The sequence below is a fragment of the Felis catus genome, chromosome C1 (assembly GCF_018350175.1).
Source record: "Felis catus isolate Fca126 chromosome C1, F.catus_Fca126_mat1.0, whole genome shotgun sequence".
Classification (NCBI taxonomy): Eukaryota; Metazoa; Chordata; class Mammalia; order Carnivora; family Felidae; genus Felis; species Felis catus.
Window position 1 is genome coordinate 137,540,078 of NC_058375.1, and position 15,654 is coordinate 137,555,731.

The window sequence follows — 15,654 nt, forward strand, 5'->3', positions numbered from 1 at the left end:
ATCCATCACATGACACATTATATCCCATCTGTCATTGCAGTAGCTAAGACATGATAGCCGTCCTTGAGGAAGCTGTATGAAAAGCTTTGGGAATTCAAGGAATTGTAGTGATGACTGTCAGACTACAAAATGAATAGCTCAAATCTCTGACTTCCAAACAGAAATAATAGCCAGCACTCTGTATTTGTCAGCTTAGTACTTTGCAAATACTCTCACTCTCATATTTGTATTTAAGTTTAGTTAGGCAATCTGAATTATAGATAGATGAGACTGGAAAAAAGTAGTACAATATCACAGATTTTATCTTTAATTCATGTATAACTTTAGGACTGTGAGTTCCCTGGAGAATAGTTTTTACTGATTGTATTATTAATTATACATAGAAACATCTTAGGAAAATCTTACTGTTGACATGCTAGTAAATATGCTGAAGTCATTCCTGATACAAAGTGACTAAGAAGTGAAAATTCAATGCTAGCAAACACTGGACCTTCAGTTTTATTCACTGATTTAAAACTTTTATGTAATTCATAGTTGGTAATAAAGAGAGCATATTCTTTTCAACATAGAACTTCACAAAGATTGGTAATGTATGCTATGCAACTAGACATATATATGGATAAATTTAAATTTTGCTGCTTAAGAATCTTTTAAAAAATGAAATGTACATTATTTTCAGAATATATGCAACACATTTCATTATTTTGTACTTAAAAAGGACACAGTGCCTTACAGCTGAAAGGTAATTTTTGTTTGTTTATTTTATTTAAAGTTTGAGAGAGAGAGCGCGCACACAAGTGGGGAAGGGGCACAGAGAGAGAGGGAGACAGAGAATCCCAAGCAGGCTCCCACCATCCATGCAGAGCCTGATGCGGGGCTTGAACTCATGAACCACGACGAGATCACAACATGTCAGGTATCCCTAAAATTACAGCATTCTAATTTGGATCAGTTAGCACCTTCTAAGAATGTGCTAAGCATCTTGGAGTACTGCACATAATGAGAGAGTATAGGTAAATAAAAAAGAGTTTTAAGATTTAAATATATATATATTGGATATTTAGAAAAGAGTATGCTTTAAATCAGGCTGGCCTTATGTACATGGGTGAAGAGAAAATTCTAAACCTAAAAAAAATCCTTCTCACTGATATCAAAAATTATACCCTAACATGAAATACATTTCATTGTATGGTTCTATCATGTATTCCATAGACAGCTTTCCCAGATAGTCTTTCTCTAAAATTTTGTGGAAAATTGTGTCTATTTTCCCCCCGCTGAAGAAATGCCTGATTACATTATACACTATCTTCTTAAAAGTATTAAGATCCAAGTTTAAACTCAAGGTTTTGATCTCTGTTATACCAGATATATAATGATTGCAAGGAAAAAAAACATTTAAAATTGCTAACAGTCGTTTACTGTCCTGAGGAAGAGATTTCTATCCTTCCTCGACAACAATCTCCATAGAGACTGCCAGGAGGACACTGATGTGATCTCAGACAGAAAGAGGTGTCCAGAAGTAGAGGACGGGATGTGGAATCAGAAGGCTGACAGGCCTAGGGTAAACCTTACCTAGTTTAGAGTTGTGCTCAGGGCCTGCATTGCTTTTGAAGAATGACAAAGAACATTAAGTAATTTATTCAGGGGGAAAAATTCATGCAGTAATGTAATAGTTTAAGTATTTGATGACTCACTGCAGTAAAGGGACTATAGATTTGAGTTCACAGAGAATGTCTCAGTGATAAGGCTGATGAAACGTTGTAATTGCCTTCAAGTACGGCAATAGAGCGCGTTTTTCAGGGGATGAAGCAGAACCTTGTCACCTGCTTGCTCTACCAAAATAAAAAAATAATTTGAAATATTTTTCCCCAAGAGAACTGTTTATAGCTATGAAAAGAACATATTCAGTTACAGTAGATAATATTTATTTCTAAATTATTTAAATGGCCAAATGGCAGGTAGAATGAAGGATTTTGTTAGGAGAGATAACGTGTCAAGGTGTTTGTCTACCCGACTGAAAAAAATCTATGCAACACCTCTAGACTGCTACCATAGGATGCTGCCCACCATGGGTTGTCTTGACTATTTCCTAAGTATACTATGTTAGACTTAGAAATATGCCCACTCCACAACATTTGTTGCCCATCAGGATTCCTGTCTCATACCAAAAATTCCAAAAAAAAAAAAAAAAAATGTAAACATGTTATAAAATACTTCTTTGGAAAGTCAATAGGCTTTGTTTTATTTTAAAAAAAGTAGTTTTTATAAGCCTTTTAGTAGTACACTTCTTAAAATGTTAAAACATGTGCTGTTTTCTTTTAGAAGCAAATGCATGTTTTTAAAATATTTTACTAACGTGTTATCTTTTTGTTTGATGTTAAGATGTATCAATATTTTTAACATTCATAGTTGATTTGAGCCAATTAAGGTACTTTTCAGAGTAGTTGTTAAAACTTTTTGTCAGAGGGCACACAATATTTTTTTTTCAATTGGTAATAAGTTTCTACACATATATGTAATTCTGTAACTATGGAGGCTCTATTATTTGTGGGTGCCAGCTCAGCACAATGCAAATACAAAGTTGTTTTATCGGTACAGAATTTTTGGTCCTTGTGTAAACATGAGTGCATTGCCTGAAAAAATGTTACCTATCTCTATCATCACTTTATTTGTAAGTAAATATTACAGGGGAAAAGCATGTATGAGGTAACATCAACCCAAAATGAAGAAACCCTAATTACACAGAAAAATACACACAAATACACAAAGAAATCAAGTAGGTACTTTATTTCAAATAAATAGAGGTCTTTATTTACTTGAAATAAAGTATCTACATATATAATACCTACATGGCAAAGTGACAAAAGTTGAGAGAAAATACCTCTATAACAAAATAAACATAATTACAAAAACAAAGCCAGTGTTTTTCTAAATGATCAAATTCCTATCATCAGTATCCAATTTCCATTTTATTTTTAATGTCCAATGAAGAAATAGTTTATAAATAAAACTAAGGAGACTTTTATTACAAAAATCTAACGCAGTAAGACAATTTTCCTGCACCTATTTTTTTAATATCATAGTTTTATAAATCAAACACACAGATTCAGCTTTACCCAACCTGGAAGATCATCTACAATAAAATCAGTAAGGTGAAGAGCAGCAAAACTATATGACCCCAAAATATGCCACTCTGGCTTGGGAATTGTTTGAGTTGAAGGCAATCAAGACCCAGTTGATGCAAGAAAAACTTTTACCCTTCCCTTGAATATTTAAAGGAATTTAGATAGGAAGCCTTGCTCAGAGAAACGGCTCTGAAGGACCTATTTTTACGGTATGGCAAACATCTACTTACCAAATATCTGTTCCTTCTATCATCCTTTGAATTACCTTCCTCCTCTTTGAAGCCCCAGGCCTCTATCCCATATTTTAGCTCAGAATGGCATATAAACCTCAAATGCCCAACATGCCTTTGGGTCTCATTGTCTTTGTGGGGCCCCAAAAGAATGTAATTAAATTTGTTTTTATCCTATTAGTCTGTCCTATGTTAATGTGATTATTAGATTAGCCAAAGAACCAAGAGAGGTAGAGGAAAAAATATTCCTCCCCAAAAGAAGCTATTCATAAATGGGTATCATATAAAGTCTCCCTGCCTGGTAACTTCCACACAAATTTTTATTGTTTTTATGAAAGAAAAGGAATAGTACATATTCCACCAGTACATGTCTTCCACCTAAAATGCAAATCAAAACCACAATGAAATACTACCTCACACAAGTCAGAATGACTAGTATCAAAAAGACAAGAGCAAGTATTACCAAGGATGTAGAGAAAAGAGAACCTTTAGTGCACTGCTGGTGGAAATATAAATTGGAAAATACTAGGAAGTTTCCTCAAAAAACTAAAAATAGAATTACTGTCAGTTCCAGTAATTCCATTTCTGGGTATTTGCCTAAAGAAAAAAAATACTAATTTGAAAAGATATATGCATCTCTATGCATATCACAGTGATATTCACAATAGCCATGATGTAGAAGTAACCATTGATAGAAGAATAAACAAAATATAGTATATATACACCATGGACTATTATTCAACCATAAAAAAGAATGAAATCTTGTCATTTTGCAACATAGAGGGTATTGTGATAAGTGAAATAAGTCAGACAGAGAAAGACAAATACCATATGACTTCACTTATATGTGGTATCAAACAAAATAAACAGCAACAGAAAAGAAAAACAGACTCATAAATATAGAGAACAAAGTAGAGATTGACAGAGAGGAGGGAGGTGGTGAGATTGGTGAAATAGGTGAAGAAGATTAAGAGGGACAAAATTCCCATTATAAAATAAATAAGTCACAGGGATAAAAAGAACAGCATAGGGGATACAGTCAATAATACCACAACAACTTTATATGGTGACAGATGGTAACTACACTTACTACGGTGAGCATTTAGCAATGTATATAATTGTAGAATCACTATATTGTACACCTGACACATGTTGTCAACTGTACTTCAGTTAAAAACATAATGAAGCAAATCAATAAATAAAATGCTTTCTGAACAAATTTCTGCCTTTTTGAGGCCTCAGCTTTAAAGGAACAATGTATATCCTTTGACAATTACACAACTTCCATTAGCCATTGTACTTTCAAGTAATCTTTCTGACCTGTTCCCTCTTGCTCTCTGCACAATTTATAGAGCAATAAAGTATGCTCCACTTTGGGGTATTTATTATTTTATTAAATGATTATTGAAATAATTTGTTCTTATTTTCCATCAGTCTTATTATTATGCTGCCATAATAAATTAGATTATAATATCTTCAAAGACAGGGTCTCATACTCATATGATCTCATACTTCTTAATATCCACCATAATCCTTAATGTGCTTGTTTGGATTTGATTTATCCAGCATTTGGAAGGGCTTCTAAGCTTACACTGATCAACTCCCTTCTCTGGAAATTTCTGTTATTAAAAGCTGTCCTATCCTCCCTGGCACATAAATGTAACTGTAAGGCAGAAACTTGTCTCTCATGCTTAGGTAGGCACCATAGTCACACAAAAAAATCAGATTTTCCCCTCAGAAATTGGAAATTTGTATGTTTTGTGTGTTTATTACAAAGCTACTTTTAATACTTTGGGGGTGAGCCTCAAAGTATTACAAAACACTGGGAAGAACCCCCTCACTCCCAGGAGTGACTCAGAAGGAGAGAGGCTGAGAAGCAAGCACTGAAATTCAGGGAAAGGGGATGTCACAGTGGTGGCACATGTGAGCACTACAGGAGGACATGCTAGCATGGTGTGACACAGGCTAAGTAAGGGCAAGAGGGTTGGACATGAAGCCACAAAGCTACCTGGGCTCCCCCTTCTCATTTGTATTTTTCTGCTTCTTCTCATGATCTCAGAGTCCCTCTGCTTACAGGTGACAGTAGAAAGCCTGTCACCTCAGAAAAATATGGAACATTCCGTGAATTGGTAGGTCATCTTTGTGCAGGAGCCATGTTAATCTCTGTGTCATTAGAAATTGGACATTTGTAACTAAGGGGCCAAGTTTCTAAAAATATTTAAACTTTTTTTTAATGTTTATTTTTTTTGAGAGAGAGAGTGAGAGAAAGAGAGACAGAGTGTGAGCAAGGGAGGGTCAGAGACAGAAAGGGAGACACCGAATCTGAAGCAGGCTCCAGGCTCTGAGCTGTCAGCACAGAGCCTGACATGGGGCTCGAACCCACAAACTGTGAGATCATGACCTGAGCAGAAGTCATTCACTTAACCGAGCAACCCAGGCACCCTTCTAAGATTCTTTAAAACTGTGTCAATTTTACTACAAAATTTTAAACAGAATATCTGTGGAAGTTTCTAGCTGAGGTTCCCCGATCTGGATTCTTGGTTTTTCACCTTCTTCTTGATTTTACAAGTTGGCTACAGTTGGGTTTTTTTGTGGTTTCTAGTTGTGTATCCAGTTACTTAGTATTCTAACAAACTTAACAAATACATATAGCAGTACATTCACTGGAATCAGCATTAAAAAAACCCTGAAGTTAGAATCTTGGCTCCAAAATAAGGAATATATATGGCCTTTACAAGAAATTTTAAGAGAAAAATAATAATAATTTATCAAATTCCTTTCTATAAATGAACAAACATACCCATTTTGCTATCTATAAACCAACTAGGACCAAAATCATGTGAATAAAATATGGAAAACATCTTTGAGTATGAGGTGCATCAAGTTTTATTACAATAATTTAATAAAAATAATCAGTCTATTAAAATATATTTGAAGAATCCCATATATGTTTGTTTCATTCTTCTGCCCATCTTAAGTTTCCAGTAGGTATGCAAGTTTTCTTTTCCCTGCTAGACTTCTCACACCCACATCAAAATAAAGCTGTCTTTAGGAAGTGATTTTATCATCCCTAAATTCATTTCATTTTCAATGATAGATAATGAAACATATTTTGTTTATGAAAAGTCAATGTCCCCTATCTTAGAAAATTAAGACTACGCTATCCCATTAGCAAATGGGAAAAAATAGTACCATCATAAGGAGGTCAAATGATACCTTTGGGATTTGGTTAACAAAAGTACTTTAAGGGAGAACATCTGTCATGAGAGAGACAATTTTTTTTTGTAAGAAGCACATAGACTCTATACGGTAGAAAAATACTTTATTCATAAGGAAGCCAGAAAGAGCAGAAACCATTTATCTGTGAGTCTATTTCTTGAACCTTTATTATTCTGGTTTCTTAAATAATGTTACTAAAATTGGTATTTAGAAATAGAAAGACAGGTTTCACACACAGTGAATAAGGTGATCACTCCAGGGAAGAAAATATTCGACATGGCTATGTATAAATTGAATAATACATTAAGAATTTTGATATTATGAATAGAAGTGACATTTTAATGCCTAGTAGTTTCTTGGAAAGCAGCATAGCACAGTGATGAAAAATAAGAAGGTTTAAATTTCTCCACCAACATGTGGCTACATTAGAATTTTAACAATCAAAACATCTGAGGTTTAGTCCAGGTAGAGAGACTAGTTGTAGGATACTAGATGGAAAGGCTAGAAAGGTACTGTATTTCTTTAATCCAATGCATTGTGACTGAATGATCTGCCACAAAGCCTTTGGCAACTGTTCCTTTGAAGTTCATCTTACGAAAGGAAAATGAATGAACCCTGCTTACGACTTACTAGTAATAACTCACCCTAATCTTGCCAAGGAAAGATCTACTACCAGGTTTCTAATAATCTTACGTTTTTGTCATCCTAACTCCTTTCAAAGAAAAGCTTTTATTCTTTGAAAAAACATTAGAATAAAATTCCTTGTGAGATTACTTTACATTTCCTATTCATAGGCCCCAAATAATAGCACACCAGAGTAACAGCAGCAGCCTAATATGTTTACCACGTGTCTGACTGTTGATTACCCTTTATTTAGAAAAATGTACTTGAGATCAGGTATGGGTTTTCTACAGCCATGTGGCAAAATGGAAAAATCATTGTTCTGGGAGTAAGACTCCTCCAAAGGCTCTTGGGTGATCTTGAAGAAGTCATTTGAATTCCCCTTGGCTCACTATATGAATTCAACATATGGGGCCATGAAAACGATATTCTCACCACCTCAATAAGATCAGTATAATTAAGATTGAAAGTTGATTTTATCTATTCAAAGGAAAGATAAACATACCCCCCAAAAATTGCTATTCCCATCTATTGGAATAGATAATTGAATTTGCATGCGGCTTACTCTGGATGATTTAGAAGTAGAGGTGAGGCTCCAAGAAACAGGCTAAGTGAACAAACATATTGCCCATGTTTTATTTCACATAACAAACGTTAGCTATTGTGGTGGCTGACTCTCCTTTTTGGGGCCCGAAAAAAACACTGCTTCTATACAAGATTTTCACAACCAGGTTTTATGTTTTTATCATACGGAAAAGCTGCCGGAAGAGCTTTGATATCATAAACTGCCAATGAGTGGCAGGAACCTAAATGGTCTTTTTTTTTTTTAAAGGAAGTGGCATATGGGAAACTAGAAAGGGAAGTAAGAAAGAATACAGAGAAGGAAAGTAAAGACAAGGGGAAATACCAGGGTCTCCAGTTACCAGGTAGCATGTCAGAAATATTAGGAATTCAATCAGAATTTTTAAATATTTTTTCTGGAAGTATTAATAGGATAAAATGCATACCTTTTTTGTCATATTTCCTTATGTTCTTTTCCTCAACATTAGTCTACCATCCATAAATAAAAAATAATATATCACTGACCAAAAGCCAGGATCTGGATTGCTCAACAGTATTGAAGACTAGAGAGTGGTTGTTGCATGCTTGTCATCTTTAGTCTATTTCTAAGCTTGATGTAGAAATACAAACAGATATCGCTGAACAAAGCCTCAGTAAGACACAACTGTGACTCAAGTTGTCCTTTTGATTCAACACCTTCTGGTGAGTAGATCTAGCCAGAAGCAATGCAAACTGGGATTAAGAAACAGGACCAGCTGTCCAATGGAGTCAGGCTCTTCAAAACTAGTGGTATTTTCTCTGAGAAGTAATTGAAATGAACAAGAAATTTATTCTTGCTTCAGTTTAGGAAATGGAGAAAATGCATATTAAGAAGTGAGAAAGGAGGATGAACTGACTTAAAAAAATAGAAGAGACATTCTGGTAAGGGCAAATGAATAAGAGTTTAAGGCAGTTTACAGTAAATATCTTGGTGCTATTTTATACATAGTTTTCTTTGGTTATTTTTTCCAGTTTCTTCTAACCTATCTGCACATTGAAGTGATTATGACCAACTGGATTTGAATTTATATAAGTTTATAAAATGCTACCTTTAGTACCCATAGAACATTTATATTTTTACTGCATAGGTTATATTTAATACTGCATAGACATTCTAGTGAATAAAAGCATATCAGTCGGCTGGGGATGCCATAACAAAATACTACAGACTGGATGGATGAAAAATGTATTTTATCACAATTCTGGAGGCTGGAATTTCAAAATCAAGATGCAGGCAGGGTTGGTTTCTCTGAAGCCTCTCCCCTTGGCTTATAGCTGGCTGCCTTCTCACTGTGTCCACACATGATCATTCTTCTGCGCACACACATATCTGATGTCTCTTTGTCTTAAAAGGACACCGGTCCTTTCAGATTAGGGCTCCATACATATGACTTAATTTGCTTTAATGATGTATTTAAAGACTTTATCTCAAAATATAGTCATATTAGGGGTTAAGGCTTTGACATATGAATTTTGTGGGTACAGAATTCAATATGCAACAAGCATGTGGTTATTCACTTATTATGAAGGAATTCCTTGATCCTTTATTCATACATCTCTTTAAGATAAGCATCACTAAGATTTAAGTTTTAACTTCCTCTTTAATGGGATTAATGTAACTAGATTTATCAGGCCATTTTCAGAAAATGTATTAGAAAAATATTCAAATGTCAAATAAGATGCTGATCAAACCAGGGCACCTGGGTGGCTCAGTCAGTTGAGCATCCGACTTCAGCTCAGATCATGATCTCGTGGTTTGTGAGTTAGAGCCCCGCGTTGGGTTCTGTGCCCTTGGCTCAGAGCCTGGAGCCTGCTTCAGATTCTGTGTCTCCCTCTGTTTCTGTTCCTCCCCCACTCAGGCTCTGTCTCTCTCTGCCTCTTAAAAAAATGAATAAACGTTAAAAAAAAAGATGCTGATCAGACCAATATTTTTAAGTAGCTGTTCTAATATGAAAGCCAGCAACACTATCTACTTTGGGACACTATCGAAATGCTACACAGTCTAATCAAGCCACAGTGGCATGTTATTGTAGTAACTTTATTTTAGGGTAATAGTTTTGAAGAAAAAAAGATCACAATGATTACATATAACTATCAGAAAAATGACATGAAGTTGGAAACAACTGATAGATAACTGAGTATTCTTTTGTTGCTTGATTTTGTATTTGCTTGTCCATTTGTAGGAATAGAAGTTAATTTATACATTTTTGTCAGGAAGGGACACAAATAATTTTTGTTCAATGGAAGAGATAACCCCAAAAGTTATAATTTATTGCCTTGAAAAAAAAACAGCTTTATACCTAACCCAAGAATCTTATCCTAATATTTCTCTTTAAAATTGCCTCTATACTATGTCATCAAATGACCTTTGAACTGATTTAAACTTGCTGGCTCAGTCATTATAATGGGTTAAATAGAATCTTTGAAAAATTGTTCATGTAATATTTGTCTCAGAGGCATAAATTTACCTTCTTGAAAATGATAATTAAATACAATCAATAAACATTTATTAATTAATATCTTTTATCAGTATATTAGAATACAGAATCTAATCTGAAAATCTGAATCCTTAATAAGAACTACAATACCAAAAGATTACAGTATTTTAATTTAAAAATTACTTCCCATGCTTTTAGAGAAAAGTGGAAAATTGGAAATTTAAGACAAACAACTGAAACGTTTAAAAAATGATATTCTTTCATTTAGAAGTTTGTTGATTATAAATTTATGTAGGAAAAGATTATGTATATTCCCAAATTTCTTATTGTTTTCCAATGTTAATATTTAATAAACACATGTTGATTAAACCTCTATGCAGACACTATGAGTACATATTTATAAAAATAAAATGGGAGAATATGATTTTAATCTATAAAAATTTTATAGTAAAGTCAACTGTATCTAGTCCCCAGTAGCTAACCTAATAGATCTTGAACTCCCTATGGTTAAAAGAGACACAGTGTCCGTCACATTGACTCTAGGTATTTTTCAAAAAAGGAAAATCCCAGTGGTTATTTAACCAAAGAAATCTAGCCTAGTATCATGGCAGGTAAGAAATCAGCTAGCTGGACTGTTGGTCATATAACCATGAACATAAGATACTTTTTGCCTAGTCCTAGTGGGTCAACTTTTCTGTCTCTCCAATATTCAAAGTCAGGAATCGTCCCCTGAAGCTTTGCTTACCTATGAAGCTAGGCTGAATTAGATATCTCTGAATCCATTTCAAGTTATATAGTCTATAACTTATATAAATTATATATAAATATATAAATTATATATCTTATTATATGATTCTACCTCTTATATTCCATGATCTCAAGAAACAGAGAAACTGTTAACTTTATAATTCAACTAATATAGTGTTTGATATCTGTTTCTTGAATAAGTGAAATGGGGGTAAAATATATTTGATTGACCAGCCAAAGTAAATTAAGCAACCCGAAATAAAAACTTGAGTATCTTCAAAAACATAGGGACCTTCTATACCTACATAAGAGTGTACCTACACATAAAAGGTGGCTCTATACGCACAAACATTAATATGTTAATTATAAAAAAAAATTCCCCACTAAACTGAGGGTTGATGAGGTGTGGGAGGGAGGGGAGGGGAGGTGATGGGCATTGAAGAGGGCATCTTTTGGGATGAGCACTGGGTGTTGTATGGAAACCAATTTGACAATAAATTTCATAAAAAAAATCCCCCCAAATAATAGCTTATCCAAAGAATTCACCAATTTTGTTTGTTTACAAGTCTTACTGGGCATTTTAAACACAGTCTGAATCTGAATCAGTCTGAATCTAATCAAAACTCTACACCTTTAACTGGCAATTACTATGATGTAGCTTTTTCCACTGTCACATCACAACTATGAGTTTATGAAGCATTTATTTTTAAATCATTGGGACTTGTAGTTATTAGCATATAAAAGTTACAGAAATATTTGAAATGTCCCAAATATAAAACTGAATTCTATTTCAAAGGAAGGTTTTGTTGCACATTTAAGTGCCTGAAAATAAGGCATATAATAGAGAGACTGCTAGATCTTTTACTTTGACAATATCACTGAAAATGGCTATAAAATCTGACGGAAACACTGAAAGATTACCTCTGCGAGGGATTACCTCTGAGGGGGATGTAGAATCCATTTTGTTTTTAAACTGACCCTGAAGATGTGTCAAACATTTGTAATATCCACAATAAAGAGTTCAAAGACATGACTGGGAGATTTCTTAGGCTTGGAATAAAACATTCAGTTTAGTGAGTCTACTTATTTCATGCAATGGGGTGGAAACTGATGTAGAGAAAGTCTTTCAATTGTCCTTTATCTGTATCTATTAATTGCCACTCATCAAAGTGGCACAGCTAAACCATGCAAAAAGTATTTTTAACTGCCAAACTAGTACAAGGAAACACCAAAAGCCTCCTTCTTGATCAAAAACAAAAAAGGTTATTTTTTTTCAGTGCTTAAGAAAAAAAAATTCTACCTCATCCATATCAATAGTCCATCTGCTTTGACCTTCTAACATGAGATAAAATGTGAGTTATTCTCACACATCAGCAAGGATGTAAAGTATTTTAAGAACAACCATGTGAGATAAAAATGCCAATAATATATTCATTCCTTCTACTAAGATGCAGCCTTTTGCAGTCCAATAATTCAATTAGGAAAAGAGATTATGCAACTCAGGTTTTCTGAACTTCTTACCTTGTAAGCTTTGTAAGAGGTTGTTGTTATAGCCAAGCAGTTACTGTTATTCAAGAACTAAACCTTTCTGTTTCTTTGATAGATCTGCTCCATTAATTCTCATTACATTTTTATAAGTAGGTATTATTTAAAATGATACATTCTTTTACCCTTCTTGGAAATCACTCATAGGAAAGATACTCTGATAGAAATGTTACACAAAAATGTAGGCAATTTGTTCCTCATTGGAATAAAATATATCCCAACAATTAGCAAGTACTATATCCCGTTACTAACCTTATTCTATTGTATCAATCAAAAAGTTTGTTCCTTAGTCAAGAAAACACTTTATTTATTGCCATTTATATATCCTGGTATGTTTCAAAGACTTTGGTAGTTGTCTCCTTGTAATATTTCAGCTTTTAAGCTGCTTCCCTGCCTCACTGAGCTCACATAAGATACATCTGAAAGCTTTAGTACAAATTTACTTCGAATAAAGTCTTCAATTCATTTTCATGGCACCAAAAAGACAGCTTTAATAACTGCAATGACAAATAAACTGGAAATCATTCCAGGCCTTTTCACTTAACTGACAAGTAGAACACTCTCATAATGAGCCGCAGGTTTTACGTTTTCTCTTTGACCATAATAGCTTCATTTAAGAGCGTCAGACCCTGACACTTCATCATTTATCTACATTATTTCTCATCTTCTTTCAAATAAATTATAGAATACTAGACTGAGCACATAAAAACAAAGTGACTTGTTATCAGTAAACAGCAAGATAAATTGTCCAGAAGTTCCTCATTTAGTTCCCTTTAAATTTAAGGGCAAGTTATTGGGTGCACCTTTTTTAACTTCCAGTGTTTGCATTTTTACAGCCATCTTATTTCTCTTGCCACTGGCCTCTGTGCACTCATCCAGAGCCTGATGTGGAAGGCATAAAGTAATCCCATTATCCCAAGGTTGGCCGCTAAAGTACAAAGAAGCATAAGGGGAGAAAGTCAAATAAAAAACTTGGAAAGTGATTTCTCCACATCTGTAAAACCCCCCATCCATAATATATCTTGTCATACTAGGAAATGTGACACTTCCAAAGTAATGAACAGTGCAACTGTAACTCTTTTAGCCCGTGGAAATAAAGCACTGATTTTAAATGGATGGGTGAATGCAATCTCTTCTCATTGAATTCCCCCCTCCTTTTTTAACCATATAGAATTGGAGAAAATCAAATAAAATCACTATCATATTGTGTTTCTTTTTAAAAGGGTTGACCAAATTTATAGAAATCCTCACATCTTGTACTTCTTCCTTCTTTGATATTAACTTACAAAGATTTGCAGAATCATGTCAGATTAATAAGTACAAAAACAATATTTAAGAAACCATTAAAACATCAGTTTTTGTAGTGTGGTGTACATATTGAATTCTTGGCTGTGCACTGTAGTTGAGAATAAAGGATGCACAGTGCAGATAGTCACAGGGTGATAGTTTATTAACCCATTTTCAATTACTTCAGTTATTCTGGAATTAATGCTCAAAAAAGTGTAGTGTATTTTGTTTTGGTGTCCTACCTACTCAAATCCATTTGATCATAGGTATTTCAAATTTAGTAACATTATATGGAAATTTACTCACAGATGACTTAACAACAGTTATGGATCCTCTACTCTGAGCAAAATCCTGATACAGGGAAATACAAGGAAAAATATATATTCCATTATCTGTGTTCGAAGAGCTTCGAAGGGTTCGAAGGGAAAAAAATATATATTCCATTATCTGTGTTCGAAGAGCTTCGAAGAGTTCGAAGGGAAAAAAAAGTTGCTCATTTAATTTTGTCACACTACTTAACTTCTGAGATGCAACGGTGGTGGGAATAATTTAAAGTGTTAATTTCTATGCCTCCATCACTTATCGTGTGAGGGACTGGAATAGTCCAAGTTGTAGTTTCTGAGAAGATGGTGAAAGAGTATGGTCCTCTGGCTCCTTTTAGATAAAGATGTACCAGAAACAGAGATTAATAGATCTGTCACCCAATAAAAGTCATAGAGGGGCTGGTGGATCTGTAGGGGCAAAGGATGAAGGTTAGGGCTGTATATGGGTGGGGGAGGGTAGAGAAGTGGAGATGTAGGGAATAAAAGGTAGAAAAACCTGGAGTAGAAGCAGATTATAAACCTGAAAAGGGAACAAAAAAGTAAGATATAACAACTAGGGATTCTGAGTTTGAAAACATCACAAAAATAGAAAACTCGATATATAGCTCAAATAGATACAACTGAAGAACTAGTCAATGAAAGGGAAATTAAGATGAAGTTCATTCAGAAGAATTAAAAAGGGAGAATGTTACCACAAGAATGGGAATAGAAGTGAAAGGGTCAAGTTGATATCCTAAAAATAGAAAAAGAGTAAAAAAAAAAAAAAACAGAGATCATAGGAAGCCTTTAATGGATTAATGCTATATATTCACATATATATGCATATATATACACATACATATATATGGCATCATAAAAATAGTTAAAACTGATTTATAAGGTTCAAGGAAACCAATGAAAACTGGAAGCAAATACACAGAGTACTACTCTTGCATTTCAGTGTGTTTAGAGATGTGAAAGAATGTTGCTTAAATACAATTAGTAACCATATTAAAAACATGTTTGTAAGGTTATGGATTATCTTGCACTTATCTTTATGTTTTCAGCCCAAAGAGTATTGCCCAGCTCTTCGTACTTAAAATAGATGTGTAATTATCTAAACTTTCTCCTCAACCAGCATTATAAGCTATCATTATTAAAGAATAAGTTCTATTTTTGTTTATGCTAAGTTTATAAAAACTAGGGTTGCCTAGTTTCATATTTTACAAATATCACCTAACAAAACAATTTAAGTCCAATAATTACATAAATAATGCCTTCTATGGACCAGCTTCTTTTAGCCAGGAACAAAAGATAGAGAAATAAATAATATACGGTCCATGATTAATTATAACTTTCATAAATCAGTAAGTTGAATAAATACAGGATTTCCAGTAAGTTGAATAAATATAGGATTTCCATATATGATGACACAAATAAAGATCACTTTAGCCAGCAGGAAACCAGATATGGGGGTCTGGGGAATTTTTCTAGATAAGGCAACACCAGCCAAATCTTAAGAGTAGATATATATTTATGA

The 15,654-nt window shown here is 33.9% G+C and overlaps 1 long non-coding RNA gene and 1 other non-coding gene across 4 annotated transcripts in view; both read right to left on the reverse strand.

Moving 5' to 3' along the window:
• LOC109502680 overlaps positions 1 to 15,654 on the reverse strand; it is a 799,154-nt gene that overhangs the window by 454,693 nt on the left and 328,807 nt on the right. The gene's annotated exons all lie outside the window — the stretch shown is intronic.
• LOC111562106 lies at positions 5,459 to 5,564 on the reverse strand. Its single transcript, XR_002745159.1, has one exon. It is a non-coding gene; the product is annotated as a U6 spliceosomal RNA (small nuclear RNA).